Below are 19,663 nucleotides of genomic sequence, written 5' to 3'. Positions count from 1 at the left end.
AGTCATTCCAATTTCGAATCGAATGAGTCCTTTCAAAGTTTCTACGGCAACTCCTTCGATACGAAGCGCCCTGGCATAGAAAAAAAATAATAATACATTGTGCCAACATCGTTCTTTATTTAGGCAGCGTGATTACACTGCCTATGAAAGGCATTAGATTTATAAAATTTCTTCAAGACCGGTAGACACTGAATCTTCTATAAAATACGTTTTGGGTTTAGAACTGATATATTTCATGAATCTGCTGCAAAGAGACCTTCACAATACTCACTGTCCGATCTTAATGTTCTAGAGCACTACAGAAATAGTGAAAAGGCTAGCATCTTTATGATGTTGACTGGTATCAAGTACATTTTCTTATCTAAAATGAAAAAGTTATATTGCAGGCAGTACTCTTCAGTCATAGCATGGGCGTGAAGAATGATATTCTCAAGAATCTCATCTGTGACGAAAAAGTCCCATACCTTTTCAAGGGGTTCTAGGTCTTTGTTCCTTCACGTGGCCCTTGTGACCGTAACAAAAAAAGGCTTTGGCGCCATCTCTGTAAGAAGTGTTTGGCTTGTTTGTAGTATCGTTCTGATTTCTCATTTGTTTCACAGGACATCAGATTCTAGCTATAAATAATCTTTTCTAGTTCCGAAAACCAAACAAAATTGGAACTACCCAAAGAAATAAAAAAAATAGAGTCAAATAAAAACGAAAATCTGTTCCCCTCAAGGTTAGGGAACCTAAGCAGGTTGAAGTGAAAGTAATTCTTCTCTAAGAAAGTTCCTAAAAACTAAAATTAATTTCTCTGCTAAGTCACAAAAAGTTACAAAACTGCCGGGTGGGGTCTGTTAGATCCAAAAGCTCTGTATATACACGCCTGTAAGTGTTTTTGAGATGTTCTTTCGCCAAAGTTTAGAACTCAATTGGCCCGAAGTATACACAAGGTATCTGCCTCCTAGCATAACCCAGAAGTACGTGATACTCAAAATACTTAGGGCTTGGGTCTGAGAGACCGTACCCTGTCAGTTAAGGGTTAATACCAAAACATCCCATACCTCAATGAGCCTTTGGATGAATACAGACTTAGTTCTAAGGTAGAAATGAAGGAAGGATGGAGGAAAAAATTGATATAAAATCCCCAAGGCCGCATCCAGGACTTTTTTGGGGGGTTTTCTTTTTTTAGGTGGGGGTAGGACAAAGGATTTATTCAGGTCCAGGCTGTTATTATTAAAGTAAAGAGTCACATTAGTAGTATCTTCTCATGGCTTTTAAGCACAGTCCTATTACGTCACGACACCCCTCACTGCTTTTTGTGACAGCCCTATCCCTTTTCTTTATTTACCCCTCTGAGATCATAACATCCGTGTTTCCAGCTCCATGATTCCCGTCCTTTTACGTCATGACACACCCTGGAAAGATTCCAAACGGCTGGCAAGATTTCCGGAATTCTAGTGTGATTCATTGGACTGTTGTCGGCATAATACATAAGTAGTAATAATAGGAGCTACTAGAACCTGTGTAATCCGGTCACGGGTCTATTAAAGGGAACACAAGTTCGCGCCTTAAATAAATCCATAGCAGCATAACATGGTATTTCTGAATTTCAGATAAGAAATTAACATGGAATTTCCATGAGCCTATTCTTTCTTCTTTTTTCTTCTTTAGTTCATTGTCCTTGCTAATACTTGAAAGGTCAATTCTCTTCCAATGGGAAAGCGCTCCAACCATCACCACTAAACTGCTAATCTGTGTGTTTGTCCTGCTCTTCACTTTCTAGAAAGAGCATGTTCCCTTGAAATCACAATACATACCTTTGCCTCCTCCATCGATCTGTTCTCTTCTGGAAGACACCCAGGATATCTGTTATCAGGTGTAAAATCAATAATATGAAACGAGCAGAAGGAAAATTAATTTCAGAGACAATTGCTCTAAATATTTTAATAGTGATAAAGGCTAGGGGATACGGCAATATGTTTCTCTGATTTAATTGCGTATCTTTGGCTGTAAAAAGTCTAGTTTTGGCTCGAAGATGAGGCATTTCCATAGAAATAGCTCTTCATAGAACTTTTTAAAGGGTGAACTCTAATTTTTGCAAGGACACTATAGAAAATGTGGTCAAAATATGTTTCTTTGATTCAGTTGTTTAGCTATGGTTAGAAAATGCCTAGCTTTGGGTCACAAGTGAATCATTACCATAGAGATAGCTCTTGATAGACTTTTTTTAAGTGTCAACTCCCATTTTTGCAAGGAAATTATATAAAATAAGTTCAAAATACATTTTATGATCCAATTGTGTATCCTTGGTAAAAAAAAACTAGTTTTGGATAAAAAATGAGCCAGTTACATAGAAATAGCTCTTCATAATTTTTTTTCAAGTGCGAACTCCAAATTTTGCAACGAATAATAGAAAATATGGTCAAAATAGATTTCTCTGGTTTATTTCTGTATCTTCGGTTAGAAAATGCCTAGTTTCGGATCAAAAATGAGCTAATCCCATAGAAATAGCTCTTGATTGAACTTTTAAGGGGTGAAATTCAATTTTTGAAAGCAAATTATAGAAAATACGGTCAAAATACATTTGTAGTATTTCAAATTTGTATCTTCGGTTAGAAAAAGCCTAGTTTTGGATCAAAAATACGCCATTTCTATAGAAATAGCTATTAATAGAACTTTCTAAGTTTAAACTTCAATTTTCGCAACAAGTTTATAGAAAATGCGGTCAGAATACATTTCTCTGGTTCATCTTTGGCTAGAAAAAGCCTAGTTTTGGATTTCTATGGTTTGTCTTGATTTCTATGGTCATATCTGGATTTCTAGGATTTGGTCTGGATTTCTAAAGTTGGTCCTCATTTTTATGAATTCGTCTGGATTTCTGTGCATTGGTTATAATTTTTATGAGTTCTCCTGATTTTTTGTGTTAATTATGATTTCTTTGGGATATTTCTGGATTTCTATGGACGTTCATGTTTTCTATACTTTTGTCTTGATGTCTCTGGTTTGACCTGAATTTTTAGTGTGACCTAATTTTAAGTATTTATTTGGATTTCTATACATTGCGTATGATTTCTATTAGTTCTTCAAGATATTTATGTATTGGTTATGATTTTTATGAATTTGTATAGATTTATTGGGTTTGCCCTGTTTTCTACAGTTTGATCTTGATTTTTATGAATTTGTCCGGATTTTAAGGGAATGGTCTTAATTTCGACAGTATGGTCTTGATTTTTAATGAATTTTTTAGTATTCCTATGGATTGGTTAGGATTTGTTTAGAGGTTGGCCATGACTTCTACGGCTTGGTCATGATCTCTATGGTTTTGTCTTGAATTCTATGGTTTGGTCTAGATTTTTAAGGTTGACTCTGATTGTTATGAATTCGTCTGGATTTCTGGATTTAATTGGTTATGATTTCTACGAGTCCTTCTAAAGTTATATGCATTGCTTTCTATGGGATTTTTTTTTGGATTTGTATGTACAGGTCATGATTTCTATAATTTTGTCTCGATGTCTTTTGATTTGATCAGGATTCTTAGGGTTGACTCTGATTTTAATGAATTTATGTGGGTTTCTATGCATGGCATATGATTTCCATGGGATTTTCTGGATTTCTCTGATTTAGTTATGGTTTTCAATGAATTCAACAGGACTTCTTTATATTGCTCATGATTTTGTAGAGGTTAGCCATGATTTCTACAGTTTGCTGTTGATTTTTATAGTTTTGTCTGGATTTCTAGTATTTGCCCTGATTTTTACAGTATGGTCATGATTTTTATGAATATATCTTAATTTTAAGAGGATGCCCATAATTTCTACAGTTTGGTGTTGACCTTTACGAAGTCGTCAAGATTTATAGGTATTGGTTATGATTTATACAGTTGTGTCTTGATGTCTTTGGTTTGGTCTGGATCATTAAGAGTGACACTGATTTTTATGAATTTGTGTGGATTTCTATGCATTGAGTATAATTTCTGTTGATCTTTCCAGATTTGTAGGTATTGGTTTTGATGTTTTGAATTCGTATGCCAAGATTTCTAGAGTTTGGTCTTGATTTCTATGGTTTGGTCTGGATTTTTGGGGTTGGCCCTGATTTATAGAGCTTGGTCTTGATTTCTTATGAATATGTAAGGATTCTACAGTTTGGTCTTAATTTTAATAAAATTTGTCAGGATTTCAATGTATTTGTTATGATTTCTACAGTTTTGTCTTGATGTCTTTGGTTTCGTCGGGATATCTAGGGTTGACCCTGATTTTTATAAATTTGTATAGATTTCTATGCAATGCTTTTGATTTCTAAGAAGTCATCCAGAACTTGTAAGACACTTGTCCAGAACTTTGAAAAAAAATGAAACCTAATAAAAAAAAGGTGAAACCTAATAAAACAGAAAACACTTTGAAAAGAAATAACTGTTATGGTGAAACCTAATAAAACCGTTATCAAGATTCAGTCAGACAGAGACTCGATGGAACTACTAGCGTACCTTAAGAAAATAATGGAAACATAACAAAGTACTGCATTGAGATGTTTTTTATTAAAATAATGCTACTTGTTATAAATATCATTTAAAAATTTAAATGTTTTAAAATCATTCCAAAATATGGTTCATAATGTTTTCTCTTGCCCTGTCACTTATTCCATTTCGGTGTCATACATGGCTTTTAACATGGTATTAGCTAAAGGTTCAATATGATACCACCTTTTCATTCCTTAGTGATATTTTCTGCCAATGCCCTTTTCATTTTACCAGCAATTTCACTGTCTTTTACCACATTATTTTTACACAGGTAACAGTTCCGGCACGTATGGTTTATAATATTAGTAGAAGAGTACGCCTGTCTTCTTTTGACCTTGCGTTGAATTCTAACACCCGAAGGATGGGGATAGGGTTTAACACTGGGTAACGTGTTACCACAAGCAAGAAGATGCCTCTCTTCATCAACTATAATTTTTATGTTGGAATTCTCTATGAATGCAATCATCTCTGGAGATCTCACTCTCGCGTATCCACCATCATAAGAGTGGATTTTTTTCGGTACTCCAAAGAAATTTTATTTTTTACCTTCTTGACAGTGCACGGATACGTTTCCCATAGTGTTACCACTAGTTCTTGTTTCATAGTTCAAATATTTTCTTTCTCATCATTCAATGCTACAATAACACTATCAAGTAAACACATTTTTTTAAATACTTCATCTTCACTTTTTTTAAACAAGACTTACGTGTTTTTCCTTCCAGTGCAAAATGAATAATGATCGTAAAAATACAATAAAACAAATATTGTCGAAGACCAGCCCTAGAGTTCCAGTGGAACGGCTGGATGATTAATAATCCAAAAGATTTTTTAGTGAGTGTTACATTTAAAAGTTTATATGGCGACACGTTTTCACTACCTCATGTGCTGACCATATTTTCTATAATTTCTTTGCAATAATTGGAGTTTGAACTCCCAAAAATTCTTTCAATAGCTATTTCTATGAAAATGGCTCAATTTTATCCAAAACTAGGCTTATTTTAACCGAATACAAACAGTTGAATCAGAGAATAGTATTTAGCCCGTATTTTCTATAATTCCCTTACAAAAATTGGAGTTCACACTTAGAAAAAGTTCTATCAAGAGCACATTTCTGATACAAAACTAGGCTTTTTCTAACCGAAGATACACAATTGAATCAAAGAAATATGCTTTGACTATATTTTCTATAATTTTAATGCAGAAATTGGATGTCGCACTTTTAAAAGTCCCACCGATGTCCATCTTCACAAGATTGCTTAATTTATGACCCATAGGCAGGCTTTTCTAACCAAAACTAAAGAGCTGAATCTAAGAAATGTTTTTTAGCATCCCTATGTCTTTATCGCTATTAGGATATTTAGTGCAATTGTCTCCGAAAATAAATATTCCCTTTGTGCTTTCGCAGTATCGATTTTAGACCTTGTCAAAGAAATCTTTGGTGTCTCCCAGAAGAGCACAGATCGATGGATTTGAAAGAGGTGTGTCTTGTGACGTCACGGGAACGTGTTATTTCTAGAAAGTAATGAGTAGGACAAATTACAGACGATAGCAGTTTGGTCGTCATGGTTGGAGCGCTTTCCCTTTGGAAGAGAATTGAGCTTTCAAATCCTTGCGAGGAAAGGGAACTAAAGAAAAGAAAAAAAAAGATATTAAAAAAAGATCCCATGTTAATTTCGTTATTTGTATTAAACAGGTGCGAGGGATTAGGAGCTCCCCTATCTGACTTCCTATTGGGTTCATGGAAATCCCATGATAATTTCCTATCTGACCTGCAGAAATCCCTTGTTAATCTGCTATGGACCTATTTAAAGCACGAAGGTGTGTTTTATTTAATAGAACCCTTGACCACATTACACAGGTGCTAGTAACCGCTATTATTACTTTTATGTATATTATAACGACCACACTCCAATCAATTATAATAGAATTCCGGGAATAGTGCCAGCTACTCGGCTTCTTGCCAGGGTGTGTCGTGACGTACAAGGGCGGGAATGTTGCCAGCTGGAAACAGGGATGCCATGACGCCAGAGATCTGTCACATGAAAAGAGATAGAGTTTTCATAGAAAGCAGAGAAGGGTGTCGCGACGTAATAGGGCTGCGCTTGAAATTAGCTAAAGGCCTGCGCTTGAAAGCTGTGAGGGGATACTACTCACATTAAACCCCAAAATAAGCAGAATTAATTATGAAGGAATACTGCCCCTTTCTCATTCCCATCTCTGCCTCATGGTCGTAGAAACTTTGAAAGATGCTCATTCAATCAAAAATTGAGAGTTGTAGTCCTCTTTTTATATTTCACAAGTGACTGGAAGCTAACAATCCCTGGCAGAGGTGGTGGTGGGTTTTTCACGGGGGTCAATTTTTGGGGGTAATAATATTTTTGACACTGACAGGGTGGAGATATAAAACATAAACAAACATAAGAAAAGAGATATAAATCTGGCTTTAACGTTTTGTGACGTCTGATTTTCTCTGATTTTGTGACAAGAAAATAGAAGTTTCTTATGAATTTATTTTTCAAGGTTTTTTATCATGACTTTGAAAAATTAAAATTTTTAAAATCGTTGAACATGTAAAGATTCTATCTTGAGTTTTATCTAATGATATTGCCTCACATTTCTTATAATGCTGAAAAGCTGAGTACGATGGTTCACTTGTACAAGAGTTCAGTTACAGGAGAGTTCAATTACATGGGGAATCACTTTAAACAGGGGTTCAGTTGCACGGTGGTTCAGTTATACGGGGTTCTGCTGCACGTGGGTTTAGTTGCACGTAGTTTTAGTTGTACTAGCGCTCAGTTAAACAGGTGCTTAACCAAATCAGGTTGATTTTCACAGGGAATTTACGAGGTTTAGCTGCAGGGCGTTCAGTTGCTTGGGGTTTTGTTACATGGTTCAATGGTGGTTCAATTACATACACAACGCCTTGGTTAGGAGAATTAAAACAAGAAGCATGCACAATGCAGAGAATCTTAAAGAAGTGGGAGCATAATGGTTTTAAGGTCATGCCCCCCCCCGGATTTTAAAGTCATGCCCTGTTACGTCACAACATCCTTGGGAAGAATCCTATGAGGGCCTTGTTTTCAGCTGACAAGATTCCAACCGCATTCCTTGTTTCCATATGACGCAATTTTGTTTCAGTATTGACAAGATTCCCACAACATGTCCCTGTTTCCAGGTGTTCTATAAAAAAGAACACAGCTGGTAAGATTCCCACCGCAGTCCAGTTTCTACCAATCAGCTGGCAAGATTCCTACAACAAGGTCCCTGTTTCCAGGTGTTCTATTAAAGGGAACACAGCTGGCAAAATTCTGACGACACACCCTCCAATTTTAAATGGTCAGATAGGAAATAAATATGGGAAGTCAGATAAAAGGAGCCCCCAATCCTTCGAGCCCTCTCACCTGTGTCACACAATCCCTGTTTCCAGGTATAATATGGATGCTGCAATTTTATGTAACCTTGTGTCTGGACCCGTGGGGAATCTCCCCACGGGTCCACACGTGAACACGGCAAACTGAACACGGCAACACGCGGGTCACATGTGATTACATTGCACATGTTATATAATGACGGTACGCACATTGACTAGGGACAGCGCACACCTTACGCAATGGTGACACACATCTTACACAATGACGGAGCACGTCTCACTTAATGACATCAAACCTCACGTGATGACAGTGCACACACCACTGTCACTTAATACTATTTTGACATTCTATTTTTCGCAGAAACGTTCACAGCGTTTTTTGTTTCTTTATCCTCGCTAGGAATCAGAAGATGAAATTCCTTCCAATAGAACAGTGTCTTAAGTGGTAGGACTGACAGGCCATTTCCTGTATTCTGTGTCGAGAACTACTTTCTAGAAATAACACCTGAGATTCCCATGACGTCACAATAAATACCTCTGTGTATTCCATGACACACCTGGTAGAATCCCGAACGTACACCATGTTTTCCGTTCACCTGCCAAAATTTGGATCAAAGACAGAGATTATTTATTTCCAGCATTATATAGATAGATAGATAGATATTTATTGGTAAAGAACCATCACAAACCCTAGTGGGCCGAATTCACATTTCTTATTAAAAAAAAAAACACAATAACAAAAATAATGGAATAACGACACACAGTTACCACTGTAACAAAAACACAACAGGTAACAGTCAGAAAAAACAAAATACAAAAGTCATAAATATAGGTCATAATTATAAAATATTTTATAGGTCATAAGATAAAAATATAAAAAGGGTAACAAATAGTATAACCAAATATTCAAAAATGAAAAAAAATATATACATACAAAACAGTTTAAATTTTTGGCAAACTTATGGGTTGTGATATTGGTTGATTTTATTGGTAAAAAATGGAATACAAGTTTTTTTTATAACATAAGATAAAAAAGGGTATGGGAGAAAGGATGGGGATGGGTTTGGGACACTATACGGAGGTGGCAATTTCTTATGGGTGAGTGGCGGCTAGGAAAGAAGTTTTCAGTACAGGGGATTATTTGTGCTGACTGCCCAAAACGGATGCATACATTTTTCTTTTGGATTTGAGGGTATCAAGTTTTGAAGTTTCAAGAAGGTAAGAATATGGGACCCTGTCTTCTTTATAAATAATCCTCAAGGCTCTTTTTTGAATATTTTTGATTTTTTTTGGTTGCTTCAATTGAGAGGCCAGGATGCCAGACAGGACAAGCGTACTCGACCAAAGGACGTACAAAAGAAATATATACCTTTAGTAGCTGAGATTGGGGCCAACTAAATTTTTTCAGAAGTTTCAAAAGAAAAAGCGACAAGTTTGCTTGAAGGAGGATGTTATTTAAATGGGTGTCCCACTTCAAATCATAGGAAACGCTCTAGTGCTGCCTAAGTAAGGAACGACGTGGCCACAATGCATTTTTTTTCTTCTTCTTTCCTCGACAGGCACTTCGTATCGAAGAAGTTGTCGTAAAAATTTCGACAAGGGCTTATTCGATTGAAAATTGGGGTTGCTAGTGCCCTTTTTAATACTCGAAAGTGATGCGAGGGCATCTAGCCCCCCCACCCCCCCAGCCCCTCATTCCCACAAAATAATACAATAAAAATTTTTAGATAGTCATTTTGTTCAGCGTAGTTGATTTCCTGATAGAAAATATGTTTTTGAGGAGGACACTCCCCCAAAACCTTCAGGGCAGGGGATATATTATGTTTTTATTGAAATCTTTGTCGTAGAAACTTGAAAAAGGGCTCATTCGATTTGAAATTCAAAGGGATAGTACCCTTTTTAATATTCGAAAGTGATTTGAGGGCAACTAACCCCCTCTTACGCCCTCCTTTAACCCAAACACATCCAATCAAAATTTTTAGACAGCCATTTTATTCAACGTAGCTAAAAATTTTGGAAATTAAGTCTTTAAGGATGACAACCCCTCTCCCCAAAGCCCTCATGGCAAGGGTTGTAAGTTATGCCCTGGGGCATATAAGGTTTTTATTGAAAGGGATGTCGTAGAAACTTCAAAAGGGCTTATTCAATTAGAAATTGAAAGTGCTAGTGCGTTCTTAATAGTTGAAAGTGATTAAATAATGACTAACGTTCTTCTCACGCCCACCATTTTCCAAAACACATCCCATCAAAATTTTGAGATATTCATTTTGTTCATCGTAGTTCAACGTACTGAAAATTAGGTTTTTTAGGATGATAGCAACCTCATAGGCCTCAGTGCAAGGGTTGTAAGTTATGTCCTGGGGGCATATAAGGTTTATAAAAAAAAGTTGTTGTATAAATCATAGGCAGCACGATCGCGCTGCCTAAGTAAAGAACGGGGACACTCGAGAACGAGACAAGAAGTGGAGGCTAAGTAAAGAGGAGGACACTCCCCCACAATCCTCAGGGCCAGGGTTTTAAGTTATGCCCTAGGGGATGTAAGAACGATGTTGGCACAATGTATTATTTATTAATTTTTCTTTAGAGCAGGGCACTTCGTATCGAAGAAGTTGTCGTAGAAACTTCGAAAAACGCTCATTCAGTTGGAAATTGGAGTAGCTTGTGCCCATTTAAATATTCAAAAGTGATTGGAAGGCCACTAATACCTCTCTCACGCTCACAATTTTCCCATACACATCCAATCAAAATTTTGAGATAGCCATGTTGTTTAACTTAGTTGAAATTTCTGGAAATTTGGTCTTAGAGGATAACAACCACCCTAACAGACCTACGGGTAAGGGATGAAATTTATGCTCTGGGGGCATATAAGGTGTTTATAGAAAGTGTTTTCGTTTCCAAAAGGGCTCATTTGATTGGAATTCGAAAGGCCTAGTGCCCTTTTCCATAGTCGAAAGTGATTAGAGGGCAAAAATTTTGAGATAGTCCTTTTGTTCAGCGTAGTTGATTTCCAGATAGAAAATATATTTTTGAGGAGAAAACTCCCCCAAAACTCTCTGGGCAAGGATTATAAGTTATGCCCTGAGGATATATAAGGTTTTTTATTGAAATCTTTGTAGTAGAAACTTGAAAAAGGGCTCATTCAATTTGAAATTCAAAGGGATAGTACCCTTTTTAATATTTGAAAGTAATTTGAGGGAAACTGACCCCCCTCTTGCACCCTCCTTTTCCCCAAGGATATCCAATCAAAATTTTTAGATATCCATTTTATTCAACGTAGCTGAAAGTTTTGGAAATTAGATCTTTAAGGATGACAACCCCTCCCCCCACAGCTCTCAGGGCAAGGGTTGTGAGTTATGCCCTGGGGCATATAAAGATTTTTATTGAAAGTGTTGTCGTAGAAACTTCAAAAGGGCTCATTCAAAAGGGCAAAATTTTGAGATAGCCATGTTGTTTAACTTAGTTGAAATTTCTGGAAATTTGGTCTTAGAGGATAACAACCACCCTAACAGACCTACGGGTAAGGGATGAAATTTATGCTCTGGGGGCATATAAGGTGTTTATAGAAAGTGTTTTCGTTTCCAAAAGGGCTCATTTGATTGGAATTCGAAAGGCCTAGTGCCCTTTTCCATAGTCGAAAGTGATTAGAGGGCAAAAATTTTGAGATAGTCCTTTTGTTCAGCGTAGTTGATTTCCAGATAGAAAATATATTTTTGAGGAGAAAACTCCCCCAAAACTCTCTGGGCAAGGATTATAAGTTATGCCCTGAGGATATATAAGGTTTTTTATTGAAATCTTTGTAGTAGAAACTTGAAAAAGGGCTCATTCAATTTGAAATTCAAAGGGATAGTACCCTTTTTAATATTTGAAAGTAATTTGAGGGAAACTGACCCCCCTCTTGCACCCTCCTTTTCCCCAAGGATATCCAATCAAAATTTTTAGATATCCATTTTATTCAACGTAGCTGAAAGTTTTGGAAATTAGATCTTTAAGGATGACAACCCCTCCCCCCACAGCTCTCAGGGCAAGGGTTGTGAGTTATGCCCTGGGGCATATAAAGATTTTTATTGAAAGTGTTGTCGTAGAAACTTCAAAAGGGCTCATTCAATTGGAAATTGAAATTGCTAGCGCCTTTTTAATAGTTGCAAGTGTTAGATAGTGACTAACGCCCTTCTCACGCCCACCATTTTCCAAAACACATCCAATCAAAATTTGGAGATATTCATTTTGTTCAACGTAGTTGAACGTTCTGGAAATTAGGTTTTTTAGGATGATAACCACCTGAGAGCAATGCAAGGGTTATAAGTTATGCCCTGGGGGCACATAAGGTTTATATAGAAAGTTGTTGTATAAATCATAGGCAGCCCGATCGCGCTGCCTAAGTAAAGAACGGGGACACTCGAGAACGAGACAAGAACTGGGGACTAAGTAAAGAGACACTCCCCCACAATTCTCAGGGCAAGGGTTTTAAGTTATGCCCTGGGGGCATGTAAGAACAATGTTGGCATAATGTATTATTCATTAATTTTTTTTTTCTTTAAAGCAGGGCACTTTGTATCGAAGAAGTTGTCGTAAAAACTTCGAAAAGCGCCCATTCAATTGGAAATTGGAGTGGCTTGTGCCCATTTAAATAGTCGAAAGTGATTGGAAGGAGATTAACACCCCCCTCACGCCCACCATTTCCCCATACACATCCAATCAAAATTTTGAGATAGCCGTAATGTTTAACGTAGTTGAAAGTTCTTGAAATTTGGGTTTAGAGGATGACAACTACCCTAACAGACCTTAGGGTAAGGGTTGTAATTTATGCCCTGGGGCAAATAAGGTGTTTATAGAAAGTGTTGTCGTTTCCTAAGGAGCTAATTTGACTGGGAATCGAAAGGCCTAGTGCCCTTTTTAATAGTCGAAAGTGATTAGAAGGCTTGATATTTTTATAGTAAAGATCGAAGTTGGTATAATGTATTATTTTTTGGTGTTGTAGTTGTTTAGACTAGGGCACTTCGTATCAAAGGGGTTGTCGTGGGAACTTCGAGAAGGTCTCATTCAATTGAAAATAGAAAGGGCTGATGCCCTTTTTAATTGTCGAAAGTGATTTTAGGGCAACTAATCTCCCTTCCACTCCCAACCTCCCACGCCCACCCTCCTATTTCTGCTCCTAAAATTTAACCAAATCAAAATAGCGTAAGTGTATCCAAGCTATCAAAGAAAGTAAACAGAATTGTTTGTGAATGGTATCAAGTTTTCTATTTCAGGTCAACTAGAGGAGGTATGGAACTAAATTAAACTGTACTATTTGTGTCTAGATTTTGAAAAGGGTGTATATTGTTAAAAATTGCTAAAAAAATTTCTCCAGCATACAAATAGTAGGCCAAACTATAAAGTCTTCAAAAATGAAAAGATTTAAAGTATTATTTTCTTTTTCCCTGATAAGAATATGTCAATATAAAACAAACAGAAATTAATTTAAAAAACTTTTTCCACAAAACAAGTTTTTCAAAGAAAAGTAAAGAACTCCATTAAACCGAAATGAGCAAAAATAAAATCAAATAATCTACCCAGCGTGAAACTATCACAAATCAGCATCGATAAATAAAAGAAACCGAAAACGAACAGAAATTACAATAAATAACCGAGTCAAACTCAAAACGAGCAGAAATTAACATAAGTTGGGAGCAAAACCCCTATGCCTTCCCAAGCCCAAAACAAAGTTTGCACTTTACTGAAAAAAATATAAATTTTTTTACTTTTATAACTTTAATAAATCAAATAATTTTAACATTTTGGTTACTAAATATCAGTATATGTATATTAAACCGACAATTCATATTTTTTTGTTTTCCTCTTTTGAATAAATTCAATTTTTTCCGGATTAAAATTTTAATATGATCATTTATATAGGGTTTATCATTAGAGCACTTTTAACTTTTTTTTCGGGAAAATGAGCCATATAAAGGTCATTCTGTTTTTTTTTGTGGAAAGTAAGGATTTGGTCATCAAGATTATTCAGATAATAAATGTCGGACCAACATCCTTCAGACAACCAAGAGCCAAATCAAAAAAGACCGAATCACTGAGGGGACGGTGAGATCTGCTTGTGGTTGTGAACGAGTGTAGGAAAGACGAGGAAGGGGATAAAAAGAGACAGTAATGGTGACTACCACGTAATGGATACAGGGCTAGGGAGGACTGTAAAACTTATTGATATTAGAAAAAATTACATCAAGAGACGTACTTTTTTTCTTGTCAGAATTTTAACTAATTGTTTAATATTAAGACAAGTACAAATAGAGTCCATGTTGAGGTCATTTGCATCACCTAGTAAAAAAAAATACCAGCATTTGGATACTTGGATAAAACAAAGTCAGCACTAGTCTAGAATTGCTGTATAAATTTACGTTTTTGGTCGATATTTTCGTCTGGGGAATAATAAAGAAACTGCTACTACTATTATATTGAAAGGAAGGGGGAGAGCCTTTGGTCTTAGACTAAGCCAAAGGATTTCATCATAATCGGAAAGCTTAGGAGTGGCAATGAGTTTCGGCTAAAGGTCATTTTGAGCAAAGAACAAAATACCCCCCTCCCTCCAGTTTTTTCTGAGAGGGTGGTCAGAAGAACGAAGCTTAATGAACTGGGAGTATTTTTTTAATTTAAAGGAATTCAGGGTTTTTTGCCTACACCTCTGTTACAGCTATGACATTAATATTCTGAATTTCAGTTATACCCTCGAGTTCAGTAAGTTGTTCATAGTTTATGCTCTCGGCATTGGAAGGAAGGAACCTAGGAAACTTGAACCGATTAGCATACCGAGATATTTCTTCCCTTTGGGTCTGGGGGTTAAACTGTTTTTTAGCACTATTTATAAGTTTGGGGGTAGGGACTACGACTCTTTAGGCTGGTGATATGAGATTTTGATATGGAGAAGTAGGGGCTTCTGAGTGGGTTGGAGCAAGGAGGGTTTGGGAGAAAGAGGCCACATCTTTTAAACCTGGGTCACTCTTGTCTGATAATATTTGGGATGGAAATAAGACGGTAGTATTTTATGGAAGGTCAACTTGGCAGGGGCTATCAAATCGGGAGGGGTTAACTGGAGCGTTAAGAAAGAAGGGATTTTCCTGGGAAAATGGAGTTTTTTTCTGTGTGGTAAAGGTGGAAATTTTTTAGTGAACATGGTGGATTTGTGATAAAAAAAGGAAGAGTATGCGCTGATAAGCTAATTTTTCTAATTGAATGAAGGGGGTTCCGCTTGTGGGTTTATTGAGAACTTGTAACTATTTTCATATTAAAGGTTATACTGTGCCTGGCTATAGCAGAAGAATCCGTGCTTTTCAAATGTAATAACATGCACTTAGTGTCAAAACACAGGCCACTTTGAAATTTATGGCAGGGTTTGGAATGGGGAAGGGAGCGATAGTGTCGTTACAGTGACCAGTAGCTAAAAAAGAAATACATGGGCGAACAAAGGAACAATCACTCTTTTTTATACACTTGTTGGCCAAGTGAAATTGGCAGGCAATGGAATTCTTCCCTGATTTGACTTCAGGAACCACTTTACAAATAATACTCAAGTTGTCAGTGACCTCTGGATCTGGAATATTAGCTGAGTTAACACAGTCATAAATCAAAATTATTCTTACAAAAAGATACATCTTTCTCATCATTGAGAAAACTCAGAATTAAAGTGAAATTTTTTCTCTTCACTGAAAAAATTTAGAACTAAAATAAAACTTTTTTCTCTTCTCTGGGAAAAATACAGAGTCAAAGTCTAACATTTTTCTCTTCATTGGAAAAGAAATTCACAATTAAACCTTAACATTTTTCTCTTCTCTGGAAAAATTCAGAAGAGAACTTGAACTTTTCTTCACTTTTTTTTAAGAAAACTCAGAATTAAAGTGGAACTTTCTCTCTTGTTTGGATAAAATTCACAAGCATAACTTCTATCTTCAACCGAAAATTCAGAAGTGAAGTGAGACTTCGTTTTTTTCTTTGATAAAACTAACAAGCAAAGTTTAACTCTTTCTCATCCTTAAGAAAACTCAGAATCGAAATGTAATTTTTTTCTCTCCCTTGAGAAAATTCAGAAGAGAACTTGAACTTTTTTTTCTCTTCGTTGAGAAAATTCCGAACTTGAGTAAACTTTTTATCTTTAGGTAAACCTAGAACTGAAGTTTAACTTTTTCTCTTCTTTGAAAAAATTTAGAATCAAACTTTCAATTCTTTTCTTCTTTGATACATTCAGACGAAATATTAAATTTTTTCCTTTTTTAAAAATTCGAAACTGAAGGGTAACCTCAGTTAACTAGATTAAGTTAAGTATGTTTAAGTTAAGTTCATTTAACTTAGGTTAGCATGACGGCTCATGCTAACCTAAGTTAAATGAACCTAACTTAAACGCAGTTAACTTAGTGTAGTTGACTGTAGTTACACTTCAGTTCTGAATTTTTCTGAGGAAAAAAATAGTTCAAGTTCTCTTTTGAATTTATCAAAGAAGATAAAAATTAAAAGTTCAATTCTGAATTTTTCCAAAGAAGAGAAAAAAGTTAAACTTCAGTTTTGAGTTTTCCTAAGGAAAAAAGTTTAATTTAGATTCACATGCTTATTTTTTAAGTAAAAAGGTTTAAACTGTCCTATGGGTAATGAGGAGGTGTATTATGTGGATTTCAGGCGTGTAATGCTGTCGGAGTATGAATTTTTTGGAGGTTATTATGATAGACTTGCCCCGTGAAAAACTTGAATCAATGCTGGGGGTGTGAGGTGTTTTGGGGAGCGTCGCCTATGGCTTTCCCCATGAAAAACTTGAGCCATTGGAATGAACGCGTAATTTTTAACATGTAATGTCTAAAAATGTCTTAGGAATGATGAAGGAGGTTTCAGAGGGTAACAATCAAATAATGGTACTGTGGTGTGAATTGCTTGGAGTATTACGTTTTAGCAATGAAATGCCAAGTTCCGCTTTTCAACCAAAAAAATACTGTTCAATTTAGATTCACAAGCTTAATTTTGGAACCAAGAGAATGAAAGAATATACTTTAACAAGACATTTACGAAAATTTCCTTGAGAGGGGTGATGACGGTGGTTGCCACCTAGATGAAAGGCATGTGATGTTGTGGTGATGGGGTGTCTTTTGGTGGTTATTTGGAAAGGTTAGGCTTGCGGTAAAACTTGAATCAATAGATTGAAAGAATCGTCGAAGATAATTGCCTAAAATTCTTAAGTTCTAGCATATCCTTAGTCAAAATGGCCCTCAGATGTTTGTGAAAACAGTGTCTCAGTGCCACTCTGGTCTCCAGGTTGAATGTCTTAATGCCAAGGATCTATTAAGCCTGTTGAAAAAATAATGAAAAATAGGAAGAAATATATTAAAATAATATCTTAAAACTCTCAACACCTTGGTCCCATAAGCCCTAGAAAACATTAAATAAATGAAACAAATGTTAAACTATGGTAAATAATTGCTTAAAATCCTCAAAATTTAGGACGGCGTTAGTCGAAATGGTCCTCTTAAATGTCTGAAAACAAAGTCAAAGTGCCACTCTGGTCTCGAGGTTGAATGTTCTCTTCAAATAAAAAAAAAATGATCATTTTTAGTTTATAAATTATTTTTGTGGGAGAAAAAAAGGATGAAAAACTCTTATCCGCGATAATATGCCCTTTGGGGGGTACCATTTGGTAGCCAGAGGTTACCACAGAAGCAGCCGCGTACAAAATTTACCTCTAATATCACCCTTCCCTCCCTGGAATTGCCTGCTAGGACCCATACCTTTCTTCTATTAACACATATTTTTTTTCCATTGCATAGTCTCTCGAAAACAATTTATTTTCAGAATTTTCCTAATTACATATTTTCCATGGAAACAATAATATCTCGAAAAAAATTTCCCCTCTGTGTGTTTTGATGTTTTCGCTGCAAAAAGGCCCTCGAAAAAATGTCATATGTGCAACAATGCCTTCTAGATGCTGTCAAGTCTCAACCATTCAGTGTCACATGCTCGGAATTAGCATGGAAAATTACAATCGAGCAGTCAAATGGCAAGTTTCTGCTGTCAAATTAAAAACAATGGTCATTTTTAGTTTACAAAATTTTTTTTTGAGAGAAAAAGGTTGAAAAATCTTTATGTGTGAGAATTCCCCCCCTCCTCCCGAAGTTGTTGTCGGGGGTGATATATTGTGCCACGGTGACCTCAATTCTTAGGATTTATTGGAAGAAATGCTAATGGCGGTTTTCTTTTATTAAGTTAAAATGATCAATTCTGGTGTAAGTAAATACTTTTGCTGGAAAAATAGCCCCCCCCCCAAAAAAATCATATATGCAACAGACTAGAGGCTTTAGTATGTCATCCATTCAGTGTCACAGACTTTGAACTAGTATGGGACATTGCAATCAAGCAATGAAATGGCAAGTTTCCTCTGTTCAAATAAAAACAATGATAATTTTTAGTTTAAAAAATTTATTTTTGAGAGAAAAGGGTTGTAAATGTCTTCGGGGTGATAAAAGAGGCCTGGTGAATGCCAAGGAGGATAGTCACGTAATACCATGTTGTTGTGGAGGTGTTTTGTTGAGCATCATGAAAGGTTTGGCTTGTGAAATGTCAAGGCTGGTGAGTATTCATATGCTTAGCTCAATGAAAACGTGGTGCTTTCGGTAGTAGCTCTCAGAAGTACTTCATTATGACCAAAATGTGCATCTAATATCAACCTTGCCCGTCTGAAAATGATTGCTAGTATGCATTTTTCTTTAATGCATGGTTCTTTTTGGTTATACTTTATTCCATATAAGCTTTTTCACGTTTTTGTTTTTCGTGTTTGTGAAGTGCTTTCTCTTTGTTATAATAAATATAAATTTTATTTACAAAAAGCTTAATCATTTAAATATGCTGCTTAGGATGAGTCTCTAATTCCTAGGTGTTTACACAAGTTAAATATCCCTTCCGTCTCTTATCATTACAAAAACATTAAGCGCAATAGTGTCTGGAAATAAACTTTCTGTCTTTGATTCAAATTTTGGCTGGTGCACGAAAAACATGGTTTAGGGTTCAGAATCCTGCCATGTTTGTCATGGAATAGCGAGGTGTGTTTTGTGACGTCAAGGGAATCTCAGGTGTTATTTATGGAAAATAGTTCTCGATACAGAATACAGGGACTAGCTTGTTATTCCTGCCACTTACGACGCTGTTAAATCCGAAAGAAATTGACCTTTCGAGTCCTAGCGAGGACAAAGAACTAAAAAAAGAAAAAAAACATTTTGAACGTTTCTACGAAAAATTTAATGTAAAAAAAGTATTATGTAACAGTGATGTGTGTGCCGTAATTACCATAGGTGCGCCATCATTTCGTAAGACGTTTGCCGTCATTGCGTAAAATGTTTGCGTCATTGCATAAGGTATGCGCTGTTCTTAGGTATTGTGTGTAAAATCATTACGCAACATGTGCACTGTCACTATATGTGACTCGTGTGTGTGCCGTATTCAGTTACAAGTGGGGATTATCCACGGGTCCTGACGGAAGGTTACATAAAATTGTGTTATCAATATTACACATGGAAACAAGGACCTTGCTGCACAGGTGTGAGGGCTTGAGGTAATAGGGGCTGCACTTATCTGACGTCCGATGTAAATTTCCTATCTGACCGTTTAAAATACGACGGCGTGTTGTGGGAATCTTGCAAGCTGTGTTCCCTTTAATAGAACACCTGCAAAAAGAGACCGCGCTGTGGAATTTTTGCCAGCGGATCGTTAGAAACAGGGCTGCAGTTGAAATCTTGCTAATGTGTTCCCTTTAATAGAAGACCTTAAAACAGGGA

General features: G+C 36.2%; 1 protein-coding gene across 1 annotated transcript in view; it reads left to right on the top strand.

Moving 5' to 3' along the window:
• The window catches only part of LOC148941575 (eukaryotic initiation factor 4A-I-like), a 450,045-nt gene that overhangs the window by 352,088 nt on the left and 78,294 nt on the right, over positions 1 to 19,663 (top strand). The gene's annotated exons all lie outside the window — the stretch shown is intronic.

The sequence above is a fragment of the Artemia sp. Qi Xiang Cuo genome, chromosome 18 (assembly GCF_049724085.1).
Source record: "Artemia sp. Qi Xiang Cuo chromosome 18, ASM4972408v1, whole genome shotgun sequence".
Classification (NCBI taxonomy): Eukaryota; Metazoa; Arthropoda; class Branchiopoda; order Anostraca; family Artemiidae; genus Artemia; species Artemia sp. Qi Xiang Cuo.
The sequence above is the reverse complement of the archived record's forward strand: the minus strand, read 5'-3'. Positions and strand labels throughout refer to the sequence as shown.